The sequence below is a fragment of the Bos grunniens genome, chromosome X (genome assembly GCF_055505025.1).
Source record: "Bos grunniens cultivar Pamir isolate PY7600 chromosome X, Bosgru_T2T1.0, whole genome shotgun sequence".
NCBI lineage: Eukaryota > Metazoa > Chordata > Mammalia > Artiodactyla > Bovidae > Bos > Bos grunniens.
Genome location: NC_141194.1, coordinates 63,495,333 through 63,517,433, shown reverse-complemented (window position 1 = coordinate 63,517,433; position 22,101 = coordinate 63,495,333). Strand labels below are relative to the sequence as shown.

The 22,101-nt window shown below is 38.1% G+C and overlaps 1 protein-coding gene across 2 annotated transcripts in view; it reads left to right on the top strand.

The window, feature by feature from the left end:
• SNX12 (sorting nexin 12) overlaps positions 1-22,101 on the top strand; it is a 102,635-nt gene that overhangs the window by 60,281 nt on the left and 20,253 nt on the right. The window contains exon 5 of one of the 2 annotated variants that reach the window (XR_015159885.1): positions 2,726-2,858. The gene's annotated coding sequence lies outside the window, so the exon portion shown is untranslated. Of the gene's footprint in view, positions 1-2,722; positions 2,859-22,101 lie in introns of both variants that reach the window. The other variant, XR_015159884.1, reaches the window with a different exon arrangement.

The following is a 22,101-nucleotide window of genomic DNA, read 5'->3' as shown; positions in this document are numbered from 1 at the left end:
AATGCTGTAATCTCAGGTAACTGTGATGATAATTTTCTCTGATCTAAGGAGTTTGCTGTTATCTTCAACATCCCTGGGCATAGAAATTTTTTTGTGTGTGCTCATTCCCATACAAGTAATTCCCCTCCAGCAGCCAAGTTGTTGGTTTTTATGGTTTGACTTGCCCTAACCTTATAATATCAGCTCCAGTAGAGCTGGGGAGGGAGGTGGGAATATGAACAAGCCTCAGGCTAAAACACCATAGATTCCCACTGTTCTTAGCCAACATTTAATAGATTTTCTTAAATACTTTTAAATTTATTTTTTAATTTTGGTCTATTTCCAGAATCTTGAAATGGTTGTTTTTGACAAATCTGTACAGTTATATCATTGTTTTCATGGGGAGAAAATTAGCTGAGCCCCTCATTCTGCCATTCATGAAGTCTTGCTTAATCTATGTTTTAAAAGATCATTCTGGCACTTCCCTGGTGGTCCAGTGGTTAAGAATCTACCTTCCAATGCGGAGGACATGAGTTTGATCCCTGATCAGGGAACTAAGATCCCACATACTGAGGGCAACTAAGCCCACACACCACAACCAGAGAGTCTGTGTGGTGCAAAGAAGACTCAGTGCAGCCCCCTCCCCTGCCAAAAGTAAAAGATCACTCTGCTAGCAATAGAAGATCAGTTGGGTAGAGGAGAAACTAGTGGTCAGGAGTATAGGATTTTCCTTAATAGTACTTTGTAATTTGTAAACAGGAATAGAAAAAAGAAATCGTTGGGTTGATTTGTGAGTAGGAATTGGCAGGATAAATATAGTGGAAAATCAAGGGGATAGGAGAATTGAGTGTGCTGGTTACTGTCAATGAAGTCCCACTGTCCATGGAGTCTTCCCTAGGTAGAGAAGGAAGTGAAATCCAAAGGGACATTGAGGCCTTTGAGAAGAGTTAAGAGTGTTGATGAATCGAAGGCCTTTGGAAAGTTGAAGGGTAAATTCAAAGACTGTAAAGTGTAGGACAGGCAGAAAAACAGGTAGTTCTGAGTGCAGACTCTGGTTTTGGAGGTAGAGCCATTCCAGGTGTCACTACAGAAATGGATGGCTGAGCTGAAGAAATTAAAATAGGATATGTCATGGAACTGTGAAGTTTGGATGTTAGATCATCAAGGGGAATAGTGAAGGCTTTCAGATGAAAAGGGGAAAGAAAACAGTTGGTACCAAAGTCCTCAGTGAATGTCAGGGGGAGATCTGAAAGTTGACATTTAACATTAATAGGATGATAAAATTAAGCAGTGTAAACTCTGAAGAAAGAAGGGCTATTGAGTAAAACAATACTTTGGGGATCCAGTGAACAAGACCTGAGATGATGTTAACTTGGTCTTGATTTATGGGAAGGGATGAATAAAGGAAAATGAATAGCTTCCAATTAAGAAATTTGCAAGGGAAACAAAATTGGGATACCTAGAGTTAAGGAGAGGAGATAGAGACTCCTTGAATGGATGAGCAAGACCAAAAGCAAGAAGGTTTTAGGAAATGGTGGATAGTTCTTTTTTTTTTTTTGGCTTAAGCAAGCATAGGTGTAATTCAGAGTATGCGTGTGTGCATGCTCAGTCGCTTCAGTTGTGTCCAACTCTTTGCGACCCTATGGACTGTAGCCCACCAGCCTCCTCTGTCCATGGGATTCTCCAGGCAAGAATACTGGAGTGGGTTGCCATGCCCTCCTCCAGGGGACCTTCCCAACCCAGGGATTGAACCATGTCTACTGTCTTCCTGCATTGCAGGTGTATTCTTTACCACTGAGCCACCAGAGAAGCCCGTAATTTGGAGTATATTAGAAGATAATATTGTTTGAATTCAAACAATTCAAATTAGTTTGAATCTAGACTATAAATAGTGTTATTGTTAAAAGTATTATTAGTTAGATGAAATACTAAGGAAACTGTTTGAAATTATTGTATTTAGATCTTAGGGAAATTTTGGAACTGATATTGGTAGCTGGGAAGCAATTTGACAACTTTAGAATACTTTGTGACAAATGGGATTTGGTGTATGTTTGATAAGTTATTAATGCCACCACTGGAATTGAAGGTGACTATAAATCATAATTTTGATAGGAATATATCCAGGAGACTGATGAGTTTTGGCCTTTTGTAATTAGAAAATTGGAGCTTTAAAAATGTATTGACTTTTTGGAATAATCTTCTTCTATTTTCTAGAACCATCTGTAATTCACTATATATAGAGGACTGTGTAGAATCTGCTTGAGTATGGGGGTTTTTATCTCAGTTGCCCTGACTGATTCTATTTGACATGATTGTGTCTATGTATAAGAAACATAGGTGTGTAGGAGAAGAGAAAATGTAAAGCAAAAATGAATCTGAATTGTAGATGTAGAGCTCCAGCTATGAAAACTTTAAGAAGATTAACTGCTGTGATGGTAATCTGGCACATTTTCAATTCTAGCTATCATTTGTTATGAACTGAAAGAACATTGAAATAATTGGATACTGAGGTGTATAATTGCTGGCAATGGGATGGAGGAGGGGAGTTGGTTAGCTAGCAAGAAGACTTACAGCTGTTTTTATGTTAATACTGTATATTTGGCATTGGTTGATAACAGCAGGAAAATTATTTATGATTATGCTGAGGACTTGTTATATTGATTCTATTTTGTAATAATATGAAAGAGTTTAATGGTTACTCTTATTAGATGTAATATTTCTTTCTTTTTTTTTGTCATTCCAGCAGCCATCAGAAAAGAGACCACAAGAAAGCAATTGCCTGTACAGTCCTCTTCATCGTTTGTGACCTAGGATAGTGAGCTCTTGGGCTGTCAGAATTCCAGTTCATGAGGCAATCTATGTCATTCTGGTCTAGCCAGGTAAGTAGTCCCTATGGACTAATTTCTTGTTCTCTGAAAAGAACAAGAAAGAAAAAACCAAAGTAGGGGAGTATGAAAAAAATCTATATATGAATCTTAGACCCTAGAGGAGAACTTAAGGCTTGGGCCATAAGCAGCAAAACAGGTGAAGATGACCCTGGGGGTTATATACAAGTTCACTAGAGTGGAATTCATGAAAAAAATACTGGGAGAATTACGTCTGTTTTGAGACCTGGCTTGACTTCAAGCATGAAGAAACTTAGGTTGAACTGCAAAAAAAATTCCTATGAAGGCAAGGTTAAATAGGAAAGAAGTATGCTTTGAAGTTAAAATGGATAGAAGCTTAATTTTAATGAAGTACCTTTTTCTTTCTTTTTTAGAAAACTAGCAATATTTTATTTTTTGTTTTTTAGTTTTTATTTTATATTGGACTGTATAGTTGGTTTACAATGTCGTGTTAGTTTCAGGTATACAGTAAGGTGATTCAGTTATGAAGTATCTTTTTCTAAAGCAATATTAGCTCTATAGAGATAATAATAACATTTTAAAGATTTCTTTTATATTTAGGAGAATGAATCCCAGCTCTTTAAATTATTAGTTGTGTGATCATGGGAAAATTAGTTACCTTCTCAAACTTCAGTTTCTTTACCTATCAAATAGATTAGGTATACTTATATGGTTACTGTACAAATTAAATGAAAAAATATATAAAGTGTATAACATGATGCCTAGCACATACTTAGAGCTCAATATACAGTCACTATTATCAGGCTTTGGAAGGAAGAGTAAATGAGATGGGAGTGCAGTAATGTGATGAATGATTCTTCACAGGTAGGCATGCAATTAGTTATTTCTTGTCAGGTTAGTTTGCAGCAAAAAGTTTCAAGGTCAGAACATCTTGGAGATCAGGACTACAATGGGTGCTAATCAGGCCAGTTTGAAGGAGGGTAGCTTTCTTTGTTTCTTGAGTTTGTAACAAATTAAGTCTTCTACACTTCCCTTCCAGAACAGTGCATTTAACATTAGCATTTTAGCTAGATTTATCTTTAGTGTTTTTAATATTTTTGTTTGTTTGACGTGGATCTTGAATTCTGGGTAAGATGGCAAAAACCATCAACAGATCAAGTAGACAGACCATGCTAGTTAAAAACAGAGAAGATGGTAAGTGGTAAGAGTATAAAAGGTACAGATTTCTCCATGGTTAGTGTAGATCACCTTTTGGATTTACTTCATTAGGTCACTTGTCTGGGTAGAGTGAAACAGAGTGCCTGGAGTTGAAGTGCCACAGGGAGTCTAAAACAGAGGTCCTAATGAGGTTCTCTGATTAGCCTATTCAAGTTAAGGAGGAGGAACTAGGCTTCTCAGTCTAAATAGCAAAGGAGGACATGGACTGTACTTTTTATGGACCTAATTTTGCTAGGCCTAAAAAACAGCCATGGGACAGAAAGTATAAAGCTATAGTATTTTTTGTTTTATTGTTATTTCACATTCTATTTGAAGAGTCTCTGATTTAAACAATTTTAATAGACTTTATTTTTAGAGCAGTTTTATGAAACTCCAGTACTTTGGCCACTTGATGCGGAGAGCTGACTCATTTGAAAAGATCCTGATGCTGGGAAAGATTGAGGGCAGGAGGAGAAAGGGACAACAGAGGATGAGATGGTTGGATGGCATCACCGACACAGTGGACATGGGTTTGGGTAGACTCCGGGAGTTGGTGATGGACAGGGAGGCCTGGCGTGCTGCGGTTCATGGGGTCGCAAAGAGTTGGACACGACTGAGCGACGGAACTGAACTGAACTGAACTGATGTTCACATCAAAATTAAACTGAAAGTTCCTATATACCCCCTGACCCCACACAAGCATAGCCTCCCCCACAATCAACATTCTGCACCAGAGTGGTGCATTTCTTAAAATTAATGAACCTATAATGACACATCATTATCACCCAAAGTCCATAGTTCATACTTGGTACTGTACATTCAGTGGGTTTTGACAATTGTATGATGACATATATAGCCACTTATAGTATCATACAGAATAGTTTCACCACCTTGAATATCTTCTGTGTTCTTATTTATCTCTCTCTCCTCCCTAACCCCTGGTAACCACTGGCCTTTTTACTGTTTTTATAGTTTTGATCTGATTTTTAAAAATAGCTTTATTGAGGTATAGTTCACACACCACACAACTCACCCATTTAAAGTGTACAATCCAATGTATAATTTAGTATATTGACCTTTTTAAAGGACCAGCTTTTAGTTTCATTGATTTTTTTCTATTGATTTCTATTTTAGGGCTCATTGATTTCTGCTCTAATTCTTATTATTGTCTTTTCTTCTGCTTACTTAGAATTTAATTTGCTCTTCTTTTTCTAGCTTCCTAAGGTGGAAACTGAGATTACTGATTTTAGATCTTTCTTCTTTCGTGCGTTTAATACTATGACTTCTCTCTAAGCACTGTTTTTGTGGTATCCCACATATTTTGATAAGTTATATTTTCATTTTCATCTAGTCAAAATATTTTTAAATTTCTCTTGAGATTTCTCCATGACCATGTGTTATTTAGAAGAGTATTGTTTAATCTCCATATATTTTGGAATTGTTCCAGTCATCTTTCTGTTATGATTTCTGGTTTAATTCCACTGTGGCCTGACAGTGAAAATTGTTTGATTTCTATTCTTTTAAATTCTGTTCTTCAAATTGTTAAGGTGTGTTTTATGGCCTAGACTGTGATCTATCCTGGTACATGTTTCATGTGAGCTTGAGAAAAAACGTGTGTCCTACTGTTATTGAATGAATTAGTCTATAGATGTCAATTATATCCAGTTGATTGATGGTGTTGTTAAGTTCAGCTAGATCCTCACTGTCTGCTAGAACTGTTCATTTATGACAGTTCTATTTTATGGAGGCATATTGAAGTATCTAAACAAGATATTGGATTTATCTACTTGTCTTTGCAATGCTATTAGTTTTTGCCTCACATAAGTTAATGCTCTGTTGTTAGGTTGTATATACATTAAGGACTGTTATGTCTTCCTGGAGAATTAGCCCTTTTATCATTATGTAATGCTCTTCTTTATCCCTGATAACTTTTCTTGCTTAAATTTCACTCTGTGTGAAATTAATATAGCTACTCCTCTTTTTTTGTTAGTGTTAGCATGGTATATTTTATTCCATCCATTTACTTTTTAATAAAAAATTTTTATTTATTTGGCTGCATCAGGTCTTAGTTGCAGCACATGGCATGCAGGCTTAGTTGCTTTGCAGCTTGTGGGATCTCAGCTCCCCAACCAGGAATTGAACGCATGGCCCTAGCATTACAAAGCAGATTCATAATCACTGGACCACCAGGAAATTCCCCATCCTTTTACTTTTAATCTATATGTGTCTTTATATTTAAAATGGGCTTCTTATAGATAACATATACCTGGGTCTTATTTTCTTAATTCATTTTTATAATCTCTATCTTTTCAATGGTACATTTTGATCATTAACATTCAAAGTGATAATATTTATCATATTCATTAGTGTTTTCTATTTGCTGCCCTTGTTCTTTGTTCCTGTTTTTATCTTTTATTCTTTTTGTATCTTCTGTGGTTTTAACTGAACATTTTATATAGTTCCATTTTTTTTTTCCTTTCTTAGAACAGCAACTATACTTTTTTTCCCCTTTTTAGTGGTTGCCCTAGAGTTTTCAATATACATTTGTAGCTAATCCAAGTCCGCTTTTCAAATAACACTACAGTTGACCTCTGGACAACATGCATAGGTCCACTTATATGCAGATTTGTTTCCAATAAATATATAGTTAGCCCTCTGTATTCATAGGTTTTGCATCTGTGGGTTCAACAACTGCATATTGAAATTTCCATTTGTGGTTGGTTGAATCCACAGTTGTGAAACCTACAGATATGGAGGGGCAACTGTACTATGCCATTTTATATAAGGGACTTGAGCATCCGTGGATTGAGGACTCCTGGAAACAGTCCCCTGTGGATACCTAGGGACAACTGTACACTGTTTCACAGGTAGCACAAGTGCCTAATGATGACAAAATAATCCTAATTCCTCCCTCTTGTTCTTTCTTATCATTGCTGTCACTCATTTCACTTCATTATAAACACACACACACGTATACATAATTGAATGCACTGTTGCTATTTGAGCAAACTGGCATCTATTAGATCAATTTAGAATAAGAAAAATTTCTTCTTTTTTTAATTCCTTCTCCTGGTATTCCCATTTTGCATATATTACACTTTTATTTTTGTTGACCCACAGTTCTTAGATATTCTTTTCCTATTTTAGAAAAGTCCTTTTCAGTTTGCTTTTTATTTCTGGAAGATTCTATTGATATTCTCAAGTTCAGTGATTCTTTCCTCAGCCATGTCCAGTCTACTAATGAGTCTGTCATAGGCATTCTCCATTTCTGTTACAGTGTTTTTGATCTGTAGAAAATCTTTTTGATTCTTAGAATTTTCATCTCTCTGCTTAAATTACTCATCTGTTCTTGCATGTTATCTGCTTTTTCCATTAGAGCCCCTAGCATATTTATCATAGTTGCTTTAAATTCATGGCTGATTCTAGCATCTGGTATGTCTGGATCTGGTTCTGATGTTTGCTCTGTCACTTAAAACTGTGTTTTGCCTTTTGGCATGCCTTGTTGTTTTTCACTGGAAACCAGACGTGGTGTATGAGGTAAAAGGAACTTTGGTAAATAGGACTGTTGTAATGTACTGGTAAAGTATGGTGGGAGGGGAAGTGTTTTATAAATCCTCTGATTAAGCCTTAATCTTTCAGTGACCCTGTGTCCCTGGGCTGTGAAATTTATGTGTCTCTCAGATTTTTATTCTCCCCACTTAGGTGGTACAGAGTGTTTAGAGGGGTCAAGAGTTGACTATTTCCCTTCCTCTAGGTTGAGCAGGCTCTAATAAGACCCCAAAAGATTAGGCTCTTGTAAAACAGTTCTTAAGGGTAGAACAGAATGGCCTAGCATATTTCAAAAAGATTACTTTCTCCTCCTCCTACTGGAATCCTGAGAGTGTGTTATCTCCATGACTGGGTCTTCCTGGATTTTTTTTAATCTCTCAGGCTTGTCTACTCTGATACTCCAACATTTCATCAATAGTTCAGAATTTTCTACCCCAATACTGGTTCCCATGGAAGTTTCTGCTCATGGGTTTCTGTTCTGGCAAGTTGTAATTCTCTGAATCTGCCTGCTTGTTCCCCAACTTGGGGGGCAGTGTTTGCCTTATTACTTCACTGACAGATCTAGAAGAGTTGTTAATTTTTTAGTTTGTTCAGCTTTTTACTTATTAGCATGGAGTGATGACTTCTTATGTGCCAGACTAGAAATTGGAAGTCTCCTTTGTCAATTTTTTAATTGGATTATTCATTTTAGTACAAAGTTGCAAGAATTTATGTATTTATGTATGTTTAGTCCCTTAACATATATATGATTTGAAAATACTTCTCTCTCATTCTGTGTGTTGTCTTTTCACTTTCTTTCTTTCTTTTTCTTTTTTCATTACTCCCTGGAAGTCTAGTACCTTCTTTCCTTGTTGTCCTGGAGAAGCTCAAACTTTTCCATTACTTTTCCCCTCAGATATTTAAGCCACTGCCTATACCAATACCTTATTATAAGCTGCCATCTCTCAAACAAGATCTGATGGCAGGCACTGGGGGATATTTGTCTTTCATGTATTTGTCAACTTCTTAAGTTCTGTCATAGAACAGTTATTGAGAAGGTCCTTGGCTATGGAGCCTACATTCTGGACACATTCATGTGGCCACTGATTTAGAATGGAGAAGGTCTAATACCTTTCATTTTTTGATGTTTTACAGCAGAGAGAATAAAACACAAATTATTGTCTAAGTAAATCATTGTCTGAATTCTTCCCAAGTAAATTTTTGTGCTTTAAAAATAGTTTTTCTGCTGAATTGTATCTTTATAAGTATCCTGTGCATCTCAGGTGCCTGTGCATCTGCTTTCTGTAAGCAGTTATTCTCATAAGTAGAGTGATGTCTCAGATATGTTTTACCTTATCTCTGAACATTTTTAATTTGGGTATGTGAGATTACCTTCAAGAATAAAGTTAGATAGGCTGATTGCATTTGAAGAGATCTTCATAATCCTGAATGTCTTATACTTTAAACCTGTAAGAAAATTATTTTTAGATGCAGTTAACAGATATGACCTCTTTATTCTCCTTGTCCAAGTTTTTCAGACCCTGCTTATATATGGAGATCTCATTTCTTATTCTCCTGGGATCTGACATGGACTGTCTTGCCATGGGTCCTTTTATTAATGGAGTCTTTTCACTTTTTTGATATATCCTTTGAAATACCAAAGTTTAAAATTTTGGTTAGTCAAGTATATCTATTTTTTCTTTAATTACTCATGTCTTTGGTGTCATACATAAGAATCCATTGCCCAATTCAACATAATGAATATTTACATTTATGTTACATTTAGGCCTTTGATCCATTTGAGTTAATTTTGTATATGATGTGAGATAAGGGTCCAACTTCATCTTTTGAATATGGCTATCCAGTGTTCCCAGCACCCTTTGTTGAAAACACAACTCTTTCCCCATTGAATGTCCTTGGCACCCTTTTCAAAAATCAATTGACCACAGATACATGGGTTTATTTCTGTACTCTTAGTTCTATTCCATTGATCTGTGTGTCTATCCTGGGCTTCTCCAATGGCTCATTGGTAAAAGAATCTGCCTGCAATGCAGGGGACACAGGAAACGTGGGTTCGATCCCTGGGTCAGGAAGATCTCCTGAAGGAGGAAATGGCAACCCACTCCAGTATTCTTGCCAGGAAAATCCCATGGACAGAGGAGTCTGGTGGACTACAGTCCATAAGGTAGCAAGGAGATGGAGATGACTGAGTGACTGAAGACACATACACATGTGTCTATTCTAATTCCAGAACCACACTGTCTTGATTATTGTAGCTGTGTTTAATAAGTTTTGAAATTTGGAAATGTGATCACTCTAGCCTTGTTTTTATTTTTCAAGATTGTTTGGTCATTCTGTGTCTTTTGAATTTCCATATGAATTTTAGGTTCAGCTTATAAATGTCTGTAAAGGAGAAAGCTGGAAATTTGATGGAGATTACTTTGAATCCATACATCAATTTGGGGAGTATTGACATTTTAACAATACTAGACATTATGTTAGACATTAGACATTATGTCTAATAGTGTTAAAATGTAATCCATGAAGTGGTATGCCTTTCTACTTATTTAGTTTTTTTTTTTTTTAATGAGGTCTTTTCCATTTTATTTATTTATTTAGCTGTGCCATGCAGGATCTTAGTTCCCTGACCAGAAATTGAACCCGCCCTGTGCAGTGGAAGCATGGAGACTTAAAACACTGGACTGACAGGGAAGTTCCTATTAAGTTATTCAAGTTATTTTAACAATATTTTATAGTTTTCAGCATATACATTTTGTACTTCTTTTGATATGTTTATTTACAAGTCTTTTTAATGCTATTATAAATGATATTGTTTCTTTTTTATATTTATTATTTATTTTTTTAATTGGAGAGAATTGCTTTACAGTGTTTCATTAATTTCTGCTGTACAACACTGCATATCAATCATCAGTTCAGTTCAGTCGCTCAGTCGTGTCCGACTGTTTGCGACCCCATGAACCACAGCACGCCAGGCCTCCCTGTCCATCACCAACTGCCGGAGTCTACCCAAACCCATGTCCATTGAGTCGGTGATGCCATCCAACCATCTCATCCTCTGTTGTCCCCTTCTCCTGCCCTCAATCTTTCCCAGCATCAGGGTCTTTTCAAATGAGTCAGCTCTCCGCAGGTGGCCAAGATATTGGAGTTTCAGCTTCAACATCAGTCCTTCCAATGAACACCCAGGACTGATCTCCTTTACGATGGACTGGTTGGATCTCTCAAGGGACTCTCAAGAGTCTTCTCCAACACCACAGTTCAAAACCATCAATTCTTCAGTGCTCAGCTCTCTTTATAGTCCAACTCTGACATCCATACATGACTACTGGAAAAACCATAGCCTTGACTAGACGGACCTTTGTTGACAAAGTAATGTCTCTGCTTTTTAATATGCTGTCCAGGTTGGTCATAACTTTCCTTCCAAGGGGTAAGCATCTCTTAATTTCATGGCTGCAATCACCATCTGCAGCGATTTTGGATCCCAAAAGAATAAAGTCTGTCACTGTTTCCACTGTTTCCCCACCTATTTGCCATGAAGTGATGGGACCAGATGCCATGATCTTAGTTTTCTGAATGTTGAGCTTTAAGCCAACTTTTTCACTCTCCTCTTTCACTTTCATCGACTATATGTATATCCCCTCTCTCTTGAGCTTCCCTCCCACCACCCCATCCCACCCCTCTAGGTTGTCACAGAGTGCCAGGCTGGGTTTCCTGTGTTACACAGCAGCTTTCCACTAGCTATCTATTTTACACATGGTAGTGTATATGTCAGTGCTAACTTTCTCACTTCATCCCACCCTCTCCTTCCCTCACTGTATCCATGAGTCTGTTCTCTATGTGTCTGCATCTCTATTCCTGCCTTGCAAATAAGTTCATCAGTACCATTTTTCTAGATTTCATATATATGAGTTAGCATATATTTGTTTTTCTCCTTCTGACTTACTTCACTCTGTGTAACAAACTCAAGTTTCATCTATGTCAGTTCAACTGATTCACATTTGTTCTTTTTTATGGCTGACGAATATCCCATTGTATATATGTGCCACAACTTCTTTATCCATTCCTCTGTCAATGGACATCTAGGTTGCTTCCATGTCCTGGCTATTTTAAATAATGCTGCAGTGAATATTGGGGTACATGTGTCTTTTTGAATTATGGTTTTCTCAGGGTATATGCCCAGTTTTGGGATTGCTGGGTCATATGGTAGTTTTATTCCTAATTTTTTAAGGAATCTCCATACTGTTCTCCATAGTGGCTGTATGAGTTTACATTCCTATCAACAGTGCAAGAGAGTTCTCTTTTCTTCACATCCTCTCCAGCATTTATTGTTTGTAGACTTTTTGATGATGGCCATTCTGACCAGTGTGAGATGATATCTCATTGTAGTTTTGATTTACAGTTCTCTAATAATGAACGATGTTGAACATCATTTTTTCTGCAAGTGTATAGAAATATCATCAAGTTTTATACATTTATCTTGTATCTTGCAATTCTGCTGAATTCATTTATTCTAATTATTTTCTAGTGTTTTTCTTAGGATTTTCTATATATAAGACTAAGTCATCTACACATATAGTTAGTTTAACTTTTTTTCTAGTCTGGATGCTTTGTTTTCTTTTCCCTTTTTTCTTCCTTTCTTTTTCCCCCCTAATTTCCCTGGCTATATCCTCCAATACAGTGTTGAATACAAGTAGTGAGAGTAGACATACTGGTCTTGCTTATGAACTTAGGGAAAAACATCCTTTCACCATTAAATATTATTCATACATGCCCTTTACCAGGTTGAGGAGGTTACCTTTTCCCATTTTAAAAGAAAAAAAAATTTTGTTTATCATGAATAGTTTTTGCGGTTTGTCAGTCTGTGTCTATTGAGATGATAATATGTTTTTTGTCCTTTATTGATATGGTGTTTAACACTAATTGATTTTTGGATTTTAAACCAACCTTGCATTATTGGGATAAATCCTACTTGGGCATGGTTTACATTTCTTCTTACATATTGCTGGATTAATGTTGCATATGAGTGTGGGTGTTTGTGTGTGTGTGTGCATGTGTATGTCTACAGTCATAAGAGAGTCCATAATTTTCTTTATAGTAATATTTCTGGTTTTGATGTCAGGGTAATACTGACCTCATAGAATGAGCTGGGAAGTGTTCCCCTCTCATTTTGGGGGGGATAATTTGTGAAAAATTATTATTAACTCTTCCTTAAATATTTGGTAGACTTCACTAGTGAAGTCATCTGTGTCTGGGCTTTTCCTTGTGGGAAGGGCTTTGATTACCATTTCAACCTTTTTACTTATTTAGATCTATTCAAATCCTCTATTTCCATGTTCTAGCTATTGTAAATAGTGCTGCAATGAACATTGTGGTATATGCATCTTTTTCAATTTTGGTTTCCTCAGGACATATGCTTAGGAGTGGGATTGTTGGGTCATATGGTGGTTTTATTCCTAGCTTTTTAAGGAATCTTAAATTTTAAGGAATCTTCCATAGTGGCTGTATCAGTTTACACTCCCACCAGCAATGCAAGAGTGTTCCCTTTTCTCCACACCCTCTCCAGCATTTATTGTTTGTAGACTTTTTGATGATGGCCATTCTGACTGGTGTGAGGTGATATCTCATTGTAGTTTGATTTGCATTTCTCTAATAATGAGTGATGTTGAGCATCTTTTCATGTGCTTGTTAGCCATCTGTATGTCTTCTTTGGAGAAATGTCTGTTTAGGTCTTTTCCCCACTTTTTGGTTGGGTTGTTTGTTTTTCTGGTATTAAGTTGTATGAGCTGCGTGTATATTTTGGAAATTAATTCTTTGTCAGTTGTTTCCTTTGCTATTATTTTCTCCCATTTTGAGGGTTGTCTTTTCACCTTGTTTATAGTTTCCTTTTCTGTGCAAAAGCTTTTAAGTTTAATTAGGTCCCACTTGTTTATTTTTGTTTTTATTTCCATTACTCAGGGCAGTGGGTCATAGAAGATCTTCCTTTGATTTGTGTCATCTAGTGTTCTTCCTATGTTTTCCTCTAAGAGTCTTACAGTATCTGGTCTTACATTTAAGTCTTTAATCCATTTTGAGTTTATTTTTGTATATGGCATTAGGAAGTGTTCTAATTTCATTCTTTTGCACATAGCTGTCCAGTTTTCCCAGCACCACTTACTGAAGAGGCTGTCTTTGTCCCATTGTATATTCTTGCCTTCTTTGTCAAAAATAAGGTACCCATAGGTGCGTGAGTTTATCTCTGGGTTCTCTATCTTGTTTTCTTGGTCTATATTTCTGTTTTTGTGCCAGTGTCATACTGTCTTGATGACTGTAGCTTTGTAGTATAGTCTGAAGTCAGGAAGGTTGATTCCTCCAGCTCCGTTCTTTCTCAAGATTGCTTTGGCTATTCAGGGTCTAGAATGTGGAAGCAACCTAGTTGTCCATTGACAGATGAGTGGATAAAGAAGCTGTGGTACGTATATACAATGGAATAGTACTCCACCATAAAAAGGAGCATATCTGAGTCAGTTCTAATGAGGTGGACAAACCTAGAACCTATTATATAGAGTGAAGTAAGTCAGAAAGAGAAATATAAATATCATATACTGATGCATATTATGGAATCTAAAAAGGTGGCACTGATGACTTTATTTTCAGGGCAGCAATGGAGAAACGGACATAGAGAACAGACCTATGGACATGAGGGGAGGGGAGGAGGGAGAAGGTGAGATGTATGGAGAGAGTAACGTGGAAATTTACAATACCATATGTAAAATAGATAGCCAATGGGAATTTGCTGTGTGACTCAGGGAACACAAACAGGGGCTCTGTGACAACCTAGAAGGGTGGGATGGGGAGGGAGACGGGAGGGAAGTTTGGGAGGGAGGTTTGGGAGGGAGGGGACATGGGTGTACCTATGGCTGGTTCTTGTTGATGTATGACAGAAAACCACAAAATTCTGTAAAGCAATTATCCTTCAATTAAACAAAATTATTTTGAAGAATATAAACATCAAAGGAGAAGGCAATGGCAGCCCACTCCAGTACTCTTGCCTGGAAAATCCCACGGATGGAGGAGCCTGGTGGGCTGCAGTCCATGGGGTCACGGAGAGTCAGACACGACTGAGCAACTTCACTTTCACTTTTTACTTTCATGCATTGGAGAAGGAAATGGCAACCCACTCCAGTGTTCTTGCCTGGAGAATCCCAGGGACGGGGGAGCCTGGTGGGCTGCCGTCTACGGGATAGCACAGAGTCGGACAGGACTGAAGCGACTTAGCAGCAGCAAACATCAAAAAATAAACTAAAATATTAGAATAAAAAATCTTCTGTTTCTTCTTGAGTAATTTTAGTTACTTTGTGTCTTTCTAGGAATTTGTCTATTTCACCTTCAGTTCAGTTCAGTTCAGTTCAGTCGCTCAGTCGTGTCCGACTCCCTGCGACCCCATGAATTGCAGCACGCCAGGCCTCCCTGTCCATCACCAACTCCCGGAGTTCACTCAGACTCATGTCCATCGAGTTAGTGATGCCATCCAGCCATCTCACCCTCTGTCATCCCCTTCTCCTTCTGCCCCCAATCCCTCCCAGCATCAGAGTCTTTTCCAATGAGTCAACTCTTCGCATGAGGTGGCCAAAGTACTGGAGTTTCAGCTTTAGCATCATTCCTTCCAAGGAATACCCAGGGCTGATCTCCTTTAGAATGGACTGGTTGGATCTCCTTGCAGTCCAAGGGACTCTCAAGAGTCTTCTCCAACACCACAGTTCAAAAGCATCAATTCTTTGGCTCTCAGCCTTCTTCACAGTCCAACTCTCACGTCCATTTCATTATAGGGGACTGGAATGCAAAAATAGGAAGTCAAGAAACACCTGGAGTAACAGGCAAATTTGGCCTTGGAATACGGAATGAAGCAGGGCAAAGGCTAATAGAGTTTTGCCAAGAAAATGCACTGGTCATAGCAAACACCCTCTTCCAACAACACAAGATAAGACTCTACACATGGACATCACCAGATGGTCAACACCAAAATCAGATTGATTATATTCTTTGCAGCCAAAGATGGAGAAGCTCTATACAGTCAACAAAAACAAGACCAGGAGCTGACTGTGGCTCAGATCATGAACTCCTTATTACTAAATTCAGACTTAAATTGAAGAAAGTAGGGAAAACCACTAGACCATTCAGGTATGACCTAAATCAAATCCCTTATTATTATACAGTGGAAGTGAGAAATAGATTTAAGGGCCTAGATCTGATAGATAGAGTGCCTGATGAACTATGGACTGAGGTTCGTGACATTGTACAGGAGACAGGGATCAAGACCATCCCCATGGAAAAGAAATGCAAAAAAGCAAAATGGCTGTCTGGGGAGGCCTTACAAATAGCTGTGAAAAGAAGAGAAGTGAAAAGCAAAGGAGAAAAGGAAAGATATAAACATCTGAATGCAGAGTTCCAAAGAATACCAAGAAGAGATAAGAAAGCCTTCCTCAGCGATCAATGCAAAGAAATAGAGGAAAACAACAGAATGGGTAAGACTAGAGATCTCTTCAGGAAAATTAGAGACACCAAGGGAACATTTCATGCAAAGATGGGCTCTATAAAGGACAGAAATGGTATGGACCTAACAGAAGCAGAAGATATTAAGAGATGGCAAGAATACACAGAAGAACTATACAAAAAAGATCTTCATGTCCCAGATAATCATGATGGTGTGATCACTGACCTAGAGCCAGACATCCTGGAACGTGAAGTCAAGTGGGCCTTAGAAAGCATCACTACGAACAAGGCTAGTGTAGGTGATGGAATTCCAGTTGAGCTATTTCAAATCCTGAAAGATGATGCTGTGAAAGTGCTGCACTCAATATGCCAGCAAATTTGGAAAACTCAGCAGTGGCCACAGGACTGGAAAAGGTCAGTTTTCATTCCAATCCCAAAGAAAGGCAATGCTAAAGAATGCTCAAACTACTGCACAATTGTACTATTTCACCTAGGTTATCTAATTTGTTGCTATACAGTTTTTCATAGCATTCCCTAGTAATCATTTTTGTATTTCTAATGTGAGTAGTGAAGTCTCCACTTTCACTTCTTTTTTAAAAATTAATTTGACTGTACCATGTCTTAGTTGCAGCTCTTGGGATCTTTGATCTTTGTTACAGCATGCAGGATCTTTTAGTTGCAGCATGTGTAATATTTAGTTGCGGCATGTGAACTCTTAGTTGTAGCATGTGGGATCTAGTTCCCTGACCAGGGATTGAACCCAGGCACCCTGCATTGGGTACGCAGAGTCTTAGCCCCTGGACCACCAGAGAAATCCTCTCATTTATGATTTTAGTAATTTGAGTCTCTTTTTCCTCATCGGTCTAACTAAAGCTTTAGTAGGTTTGTTCATCTTTTCAAAGATTTAACCTTTTGATTTCATCGACTTTCTATAATGTTTTTCTAGTCTCTATTTTATTTGTTTTCATTCTAATCTTTATTCTTTCCTTTCATTTCCTTTGGGTTTAGTTTACTCTTTTTTCCCCATTGTCTTCAACTGGAAGGTTAGGTTGCTGATTTGCAATCTCTTTTTTTAATGTTGACATTTATGTCTATACAGTTCTTATAAGTACTGCTCTAGTGGCAGTCTATAAGTTTTTGTATGTTGTGTTTGAATTTTTATTCATCTCATAGTATTTTCTAAATTCCCTTATGGTTTCTTCTTTTAAACCCTTGCTTTTCTAGGAGTGCATTGTTTAATTTCCACATATTTGTTAATTCTTCCAAATTTTTTTGTTACTTAAATTTTTAATTTCACTCCACTGTGATTGGAGAATATAGTTTGTACAATTTCAGTCACTTAAATTTTACTAGTCTATCCTAGAGAATGAATGTTCCTTGTGTATTTCAGAGGAATGTATATTCTTCTGTTGTTGGACATGTTGTTCTATAGATGTCTATTAGGGCTAGTTTGTGTATAGTGTTATGTAAGTCTTCAGTTTCCCTGTTAATATTCTGTCTTATAGTTCTAGCCATTATTGAAAGTGGAATATTGAAGTCTCCAACTATTATTATTGTATTCTCTATTTTTTCCCTTCAATTCTGTCAATGTGTGCTTCACATATTTTGGGGTTATGTTGTTAGGTACATATATATTATAATTATTATATATTCCTGATGTGTTTGTCATTATAAAATTTCCCTTTTTATCTCTAGAAACATTTTATTCTTAAAGTCTATTTTATCTGATATTAGTCTATCCAGTTCAGCTTTCTTATGGTTGCTATTTGCATGGTATATATTTTTCCATCCTTTTATTTTTAGCCTCTTTGTATCTTTGATCTAAAGTGTTTCTCCTGTAGGGAGGAGATCACGATGGCAGAGTAGGAAGATGCTGAGCTCACATCCCACACAAACACATCAAAAATAGATCTACCTGTGGAGTAATGCTCACTGAAAACAAACTGGAGACAGACAGAAAGATTCTTCTATAATCGAGCCTGTAAAGAAAGAGCCATACATAGTCAGTTAGGGAAGGAGGAAAAGCAATCAGGTCAGGATCTGTGCCTCCAGGAGGGAACACAGGAGAGCAGGGGGATATCACTTGGAGATCCTCCCTGGGAAGTGAAGGGTTTGAACCACATACTGGATATCTCAACCCAGGGGTCAGATACCAGAAATAATGAGTCCCCTTAGCTGGTGTGAAAACCAGTGGTACTTCAGGAGGGCTGTAAGAAATCCAGACTCCACTCATAAATAGAATGCACATGCTTGCTTACTCCGGGAATAAGGTGGAAGAATCAGACTGAAATTGCCTGGGGCTTTGGCCAGTTTCCCATGACCATCTCAGTCCTTTCCCCGACCCCTCTAGCTATGGCACAGCTTCCCCACTAGGATGAAGGCTGCTGTTGCTGAGCAGAGTACACACTTAGTGGGGAAAGAGCTGGCTTAGCATGAGCATTGCACCTGAATGTGGTGAGGTCAGCCATTACTGGTGCCTGTGGGGGTGGTAGATCAGAAGTGGTCTGGAGCTCTAATTGACGTGCTAGGACTGTCTCTGTGCACTGGCCCATGCTGAGCACTGGCTCTGGCTTGACTAATTTCTCCAGCACAGCTCTGCACTAGGACAAAGGCTGCTATTACTAAGGAAAGTGCACACTTAGTGGGGACAGAGATGGCTCATACCTGGCACTGCATCTGAATCTGAATAGTGTGAGGGCAGCCTTACTGGTGCTCATAGGAGTAGCAGATCAGGAGCAATCTGGAACTCTGACTGGTGTGCTGGGATGGTCCCAGCACATGCCATGGCCCATACTGGGAGTCTGGATCAGCACCTCTTGCTCCAGCATTGCTACCTTCTGGGATGAAGGTGCTGTTGCCAGGAGTGGGGAGAGAACACACTTAGAGGGAACAGAATCAGTTCAGACCAGACCCTCAGAGCTTCTGCTTTAGCACCTTGGGACCCAACCCTGTCCCTAGTACTGGCCACTGAGCACAGGAGAAGCCCCGGCTCTGGCCCTAACCCCTCCATCTCCAGTCCCACCTCCCACCAAGGTGATAACTGCCATCAAACCTGAGAGGAAGATATGACTTGTGCTCACTTAAGGTCCAACTCTCCCACCAAAGCCACTGGGCACATGTAGGCTGTATAAAGGTGTGCCCATACAAGGACATGTCTTCAAGACCAGGATAGGTAACTGTTTCACCTAATTTCGTAGACACAGAGAAACTTAAAGGAAATCAGAAGACAGGGGAATTTGTTTCAAACCAAAGAAAGATTTTAAAAACCTTGAAAAAACAACTAATAAAACAGAATTTACTAGGTAAAGAGTTCAAAGCATTTGAACTTGAGAAAAGAATAGATGAACACAGTGATAATGTTAATAAGGGACTAGCAAATATAAAAAGAACCTGTCAGAACTGAAGAATATAATAACTAAAGTGAAAGGCACACTAGAAGGATTAACAGTAGACTAAGCCACCTCATGCGAAGAGTTGACTCATTGGAAAAGACCCTGATGCTGGGAGGGATTTGGGGCAGGACGAGAAGCGGACAACAGAGGATGAGATGGCTGGACGGCATCACCAACTTGATGGACACAAGTTTGGGTTAACTCGAGGAGTTGGTGATGGACAGGGAGGCCTGGTGTACTGCGATTCATGGGGTCACAAAGAGTCGGACACGACTGAGCGACTGAACTGAACTGAAGTGATACAGAAGAATGTGTAAGTGATCTGGAGTTTAGAATAATGGAAATCACACAGTCAGAACAGCAAAAAGAAAAAAATTAAATAAGAACAGTTTAAGGGGCCTCTGTGACAAAATAGAGCATACCAACATCCACATTAAAGGAGTCTCAAAAGGAGAAGAGTGAGAGAAAGGTGTCAAAAATGTAGTTGATGAAACTATGGCTAAAAAAATCCCTGAACCTGAATGAAACAGATATCCAGGTACAAAAAGTACAGAGGTTCTCAAATAAGATGAACCCAAACAGACCCACACCAAGACATATCATAATTAAAATGGTAAAAGTTAAAAGAGAATTCTAAAGACAACAAGAAAAAAATAAAGTCATATACAAGGGAACCTCCAGAAAGCTATCAGCTGATTTTTCTGCAGAAGCTTACAGGCCTGAACAGGAAAACTCTACAAAGTAGGATACTCTGCCCAGCAAGATTATCATTCAAAACTGGTAGAGAGATAAAGAACTTCTCAGACAAGCCAAAACTAAAAGAGTTCATCAGTATTAAACTGATCCTAAAAGAAATGCTAAAGGATCTTCTCTAAGTTGCAAAGAAAGGACCATAGCAAGAAGTAAGAATCTATAGGGAAGGAAAAGTCCCACTAGTAAAGGCAAATATATATTAAGGGCTTTGGATCAACATTTCAGTGGTTAAATAAGCTAGAACTAAGATTTAAGTCTTATGGACTCTGTGGGAGAGGGAGAGGGTGGGAAGATTTGGGAGAATGGCATTGAAACATGTAAAATATCATGTATGAAATGAGATGCCAGTCCAGGTTCAATGCACGATACTGGATGCTTGGGGCTGGTGCACTGGGACGACCTGGAGGGATGGTATGGGGAGGGAGGAGGGAGGAGTGTTCAGGAGGGGGAGCACATGTATACCTGTGATGGATTCATTTTGATGTTTGGCAAAACTAATACAATTATGTAAAGTTTAAAAATAAAATAAAAAAAAATAAAAAGAAAAATTATAAAATCAGCTATAACAAACCATTAAGGAATAAACATGAGAGTGTAAAATATGACAGCAGAAATATAAAACTGTGAGAGAGGGGAGTAAAAAACTGTAGATCTCTTAGAAAATTTTTGTAGTAAAATGACTACCAGTTTAAAACAAATACATAGGTTAACATATATGAACCACATGTCAACCACAAATCAGAAACCTACAATAGATACACAGAAACTAGAGAGAAAGGAACACAAACATGCGTATGTGCTCAATCACCTCATTTGTGTCCATCTCTTTGTGACCCCGTGGACTGTAGCCTACCAGGCTCCTCTGTCCATGGGATTCTCCAGACAAGAACACTGGAGTGAGTTGCCATGCTCTCCTCCAGGGGATCTTCCTGACCCAGAGATCAAACCTGTTTCCTGTGTCTCCTGTATTGCAGGTGGATTCTTTACTACTGAGCCATCAGGGAAGCCACTGAACACAAATACCGCTTAAGAAAATCATTAAACAAGTGAAGAAACTAAAAGAAGAAAAAAGGAACATCTTTGGAGAGATGTCTATTTAGGTCTTCTGCCCATTTTTAATTTTTTTTGAATATTGAGCTCCATGAATTGTTTATGTGTTTTGGAGATTAATCCTTTGTCCATTGCCTTATTTGCAAATTCTTTCTCCCATTCTGAAGACTGTCTTTTCATCTTGTTTATGGTTTCCTTTGCTGTGAAAAAGCTTTTATGTTTAATTAGGTCCCATTTGTTTATTATTTTTTAAAATTTTCATTACTCTAGGAGGTGAGTCTAAAAAGATCTTGCTGTGATTTATGTTAAAGAGTGTTTTGCCTATGTTTTCTTCTAAGAATTTTTAAAATTAATTATTTAATTTTAATTGGAGGCTAATTACTTTACAATATTATAGTGGTTTTTGCCATACATTGACATGAATTAGCCATGGGGGTACATGTGTCCCCCATCCTGAGTGTTCGGTCTTACCTTTAGGTCTTTAATCCATTTTGAGTTTATTTTTGTGTGTGGTGTTAGAGAATGTTCTAATTTCATTCTTTTACATGTAATTGTCTAGTTTTCCCAGGACCACTTAGTGAAGAGGCTGTCTTTTTTCCATTGTGTTAATATAGTCTTGCTTTCTTTGACATAGATTAGGTGACCATTGGGCTTCCCTGGTGGCTCAGACGGTAAAGTGTCTGCCTGCAATGCGGGAGACCCAGGTTCGATTCCTGGGTTGGGAAGATCCCATAGGTGCATGGGTTTATCTCTGGGTTTTCTAACCTGTACAGTTGATGTATATATCTGGTTTTGTGCCAGTACCATATTCTCTTGATTTCTGTAGCTTTGTAGTATAGTTTGAAGTCAGGGAGCCTGATTCCTCGAGC